The sequence below is a fragment of the Micrasema longulum genome, unplaced genomic scaffold (genome assembly GCF_059751315.1).
Source record: "Micrasema longulum isolate JH-2025_06_02 unplaced genomic scaffold, ASM5975131v1 h1tg000780l, whole genome shotgun sequence".
Classification (NCBI taxonomy): domain Eukaryota; kingdom Metazoa; phylum Arthropoda; class Insecta; order Trichoptera; family Brachycentridae; genus Micrasema; species Micrasema longulum.
Genome location: NW_028277973.1, coordinates 116238 through 121189, shown reverse-complemented (window position 1 = coordinate 121189; position 4952 = coordinate 116238). Strand labels below are relative to the sequence as shown.

The following is a 4952-nucleotide window of genomic DNA, read 5'->3' as shown; positions in this document are numbered from 1 at the left end:
TAATCTTTGAAACGTATTTAAAAATAAACAAATAATATAATATATCAATAAATAGTAAAATATGAAAATACTGAACGTGGTTTTATTATTGAATAACTCTGCACAATTTATGGTCAATATTAAGTTTTTTGTCTATTGGAAATGTTAACTAGTGTTGTAGTGGTCAAACTGACATTTGGAAAACAAAGTGACCAACATATAAATATTTAATTCTATGGTGACCAATCACACTTATGTACGAATTTCAAAGGTCATAATTTTATTTAACAAACCAAATAACGGATTCTATTCAATTGGAACCGTAAAAGATGGTTATGATTATTAAAAATATTTTTTCGGCACTGTACACATTTTGGAAATCATTTTAGATTAAATATCACGGTAAATAATTATTTTGTTCTAAAAATATATGATTAGGTACGTCTTTAATTACGATCTAGAAATTAAACGTCAAAATTTTCGCCTTTTGAAAAATTGTAATCGACCCATGACAAAATACAAATGATAACAAAATATCGCTAATAGTAATAAAAACCTAGATGTGCTAAAGATCCGAATGGCCAAATTATATTATTTATTATTATTAGAATCATTGACATGACACGTATTTCAACCATAGCTACATTCACATTGCTTTATTTCTGAATAAGATGCATGCGAGTTCAACTGTTATGTTTTTCTATGGTTATGCCTACTGCCATCTGTCATGTATCAAAGTGCCCAGGTTTATAAGTAACGCCGGTTGTAGAAGTCGAGGAAGGCCGAGAAAGACATGGCATGATCAAGTACAACAAATTCTTGAAAGTGGTCATGTGAAAAGTCGGAATAATCGACGTGCGTGCACGTGCTTCCTTCACATTCATACAAGATGTATGAATGTGAAGGAAGCAAAGGAAGTGTGCCAGGACAGAGTGGTGTGGCGTTCTATTCTCTCTGCCTACCCCTCCGGGGAAATGGCGTGATGGTTAGTTAGTTAGTTAGTTAGTTAGATAACTATTTTATTGCCCTTGTTTGTCTTTGCTACGCAGTTTTATGTTATTTTTGTTCAGTTTCTTGTACACGTTTCTTAATTTATCTGTTATAATTGGCTTAGGCCGTACACATAATAAATAAATATACAAGTCGCAAATCGGGATCGAACTCCGCTGTGAGCTGCCAGTAACTTCGATTGACATATTTTCACCAGAGACAATTATGATAACACCACGTGTTATTAATTTAATGTCTCATTTTATTATTTTAATGCATTGAAACTTCCTTTACAAGGACAAACAATGTAGACTACAGACCCACTTACATTATAATCACATCTAAGAAAAATCTTTGCACAAAAAGAAACATTTCGTTGCAACCGGGCGGGCGCTTTATCCTTCGTTGGGATGTTTTCTTTTCTCAAAGTCACTTTTACTCATTCTCATATTGATATTGTACGAGCTAATCATATCGTTATGGAGGTACCTGTTCGCTGTGTTGGTCGCCGGGGTGGTGGCGGGTAAGAGGAGGGGGAATCGTGTGATCTGCGTTTTTCTCCGATGTGTTGGTCATACATACATACATGCACACACACACATACCCGCGTGTAAATATGTATAATGCGTGATGGTTCCTAATATCGGCATTTTTTCTAAATACATATTTTTAACTATTTCACCTGTATGGGATATCAGGCGCTGGTAAACATGTTTATTTGGGTTGCTGTCCGTCCTAATATATCGAGGCTTTACTGACAGAATGCATTAAGTCTTTAAAACAAGTTCCGAGATAATCGCATTTAAAGATTTTTTATTCTTTCAACGCATTATTTCTCCCACAATTTTCTTTTTTTATATTTTTAAAGCCATGAAAGAGATTTCTTTATTCTGGGCATAGCATAAAATTTTAAATCAACCTATTAAAAAAATATATTTGAAATATGTATAGACTGTTGGTTTAATGCATTCTGTCAGTATAGCCTCGATATATTTTCTGTCCTAACAAAACCTTTAATGTCCCGATATCTAAGTGCTTTCAAAACAAACAAACAAACAAACCATCACGCCGTTTCCCCGTAAGCGTAGGCAGAGAGGATAGAACGCAACATCACTCTATATTTGCCTACAGATCTCGCTTCTCCTACATTCATACATCTTCTCATGCACACGCGCCGATTATTTCGACTTTTGACATATTTCTATCTTTTTATGTTTTCTTAGGTGCGGTAAAAAATATAGCAATACATTGCATGGCGAAGTTTCTTGAAAATGTATGAAATAAAAAATGATGTTTATAAAAACGAACTACGTCACCATTTATTCGGAATCAACCAATGATATAGTGTTTTTAGGTTTACGGGAAACCAATCCACAAATCAGCAAAACTCACCAAGGAGAATTTGTGACGTCACACGTGAAGTAATTTCAAAACAAAAAAACTTAAAAAAATCATAGCGCTAAACACCACTTCACTGTCACTGCCTCGCACCTCTGCTGGAGAGCATTCCATGCCATAGGGCCTGCGACCGCAAATGCGCGATCACTGAATTTAGTGCGCTGTTTGCGTAGAGTCATAATAACTTTTTCTCTCGCCGAAGACGTAGCTCATCTAAGCGTAAGACGCCTGTCAGCTAGTTCGTACTTTGAATTCATTTAACAACAAATTTACTCTTGTGTATCGGTTTATTCAAAATGATTCTTCAAGCTCTGTTTTGTAATATAGTCGGTTTGCTAAAATTTTCTTGGTTTGATAAAAATAATATGCTGCTACAGTAGTTAACGTATGGTTCAACATTTGTTTACTAGACGAACTACTTATATGTTGAGCCTGAACCAAGATATAATTCTGAAGATCTGATGAAGACTAAATACGGAAAATTTCTAATGTCAAGTTTTCACTGAAGATTTCAGTGTATGTGAGGTTGTATATTTTTTATGTTTTTTTTTTAGATCAGATCTGTGGTTTATAAATGAGGACAAGACAATAATTTTACATTTATTTTGATATGAATTCAAAATTTGAAATTAGGCTACTAGTGTCCACTTGCGACGAAATAGTCTCGAGAGCTCACAAATGTATATGGGCCTGAGAGCACTCTCGGAGGCTAGTCGTTACTGGTCGCCGAGATAAAAGTGGACATGTTTATTCCTGCACTCGAGATGTAGTCTCCAGTCTTCCGTCAATGTCAGAAAAGCTGAGAGCACTATCGAACAGCGTATTGCATTTTTTGTGTTTAAATTGATTAAATTAATTTAAATGAGCGTACGACAATGTACAGATGAGGAATTTTTTAAATTAATAAATCTTTATGATGAAAATGAATTTTTATGGTATGTTAATCACAAGTTGTACAGGAATCGTGATAAGAAAATGAGTGCATGTTTTACAAAATCTAAAAGCAGTTCAAACTCCACTGCAGACATCCAAATAAACATATTTAACTGCTGTGCATCCTCTAACCGCTACTCATTTACGAGAGTTGTACCAGCTCCAAAATCAATTTGACGATCCACCCTTTTCCTCACCTTTTTTTTTAGAGTCGATTTTTGCACAGTTAAAATAGCTAGGGCCTGACGTGAATCCACTTTGAAAAATAAAAACACATATACGTGCGATCAAGTCACACAGCAGACTGCGTGTTGACTCTTTGGTCGACACGTAATTGTATCGGTCTCGGAGACTAAAGTCAGTGTCGAGTCTCTCATACCTATCTCGAGACCGCAAGTGATCTCAAATGGACAACACTCTGAGACCGATCTCGAGACTTTATTTTGAGATTTTATCTCAAGTGGACACTTAGCCTTAAAATCACTATTCAAAGAATCATAGAAATTGTCACTTTAAAAGTCTGCATACACAATAAATCTGCATACACAATAAATACTTTAAAATTTATCCATGAAAGTTATTATTTGCAACACGTAGATCACAATTCAACGGCGCTTACTCTGCTTTCATCCATCCTCTGCCAGTTTCAAGTTTCTCTTCACGCATGAATCATGCATGTGTCATTAATTTGACAGTTGAGATTTAATTTTTTTAATTTTTTTTTAATTTTATTTATTGGGGATATCAACAGTAATACATGTAATACAAATATAACAAATAACATATACAGAGAATAAAACCAATGACAGATATCCACAGAAATACATTAAATACACGTACAATACATACTAGTGTGTTTGTGTGAGTGTAAGTGAGTGAGAGGGTGGGTGTGTGGGTGTTATATTGGAAAGAGGATGTCAGGTATCGAAAATATAAATATATATAAAATATTAAGAAATAGAGATAAAATTTAATAAAATAAAATAAAACGTTATTATTGAAACTAAGTATAAGACAAAAAAGAATGTTTTAAGACGCGCATTTTAAATGTTATTTTTTTACAATCAAATGGATCAATAAGGGGAAAGTTCAAATTATATTCACTAGCAAAACGTATAAGTGGAGAGTTCTGGGCATAGTTCGTACGAACTGCTGGCACATGAAATAGAGAGCTCGACGTGTGACGGGTGCGGTAGCCGGGGACATTTAATGATAACTCTGACAAAAGAGCCGGACTATCAAGGCGTCCACTGAGTATGTCATGAAGCACCCCCATGTCCAACAGTAGACGGCGATCTTCTAAAGTAAGCAAGTGGTGTTTTTTGCAGGAAGACATATAATTGAGATCGGTATACCTGCATCTCCAGTTAAGATGTCTAAGAAATGTCCATTGAATTTTCTCAAACTTTTCTTTATGTGTGACATATTGTGGAGACCAAACAGAAGAGGCATACTCGAGCAAACTGCGAACATGAGCAAAGTAGACCATTTTAATACACGCGATATCATTAAATACCTGACATGTACGAAGTACAAAACCAAGGTTTCTATGTGCACGGGTCAGTATGTCATCGAAGTGATTCTCAAATGTAAGTTTGCTATCAAGAATAACACCCAGATCGCGTACGGTATCAACTCTCTGAACAGGTTGG

General features: G+C 35.1%; 1 long non-coding RNA gene across 1 annotated transcript; it reads left to right on the top strand.

Annotated features, from left to right (window-relative positions):
• Nucleotides 1–766: 766 nt before the first annotated feature.
• On the top strand, nt 767–2355 carry LOC148279020 (uncharacterized). The gene is made up of 3 exons (XR_015823006.1): nt 767–834; nt 2193–2242; nt 2324–2355. It is a non-coding gene; the product is annotated as an uncharacterized LOC148279020 (long non-coding RNA).
• Nucleotides 2356–4952: the final 2597 nt, after the last annotated feature.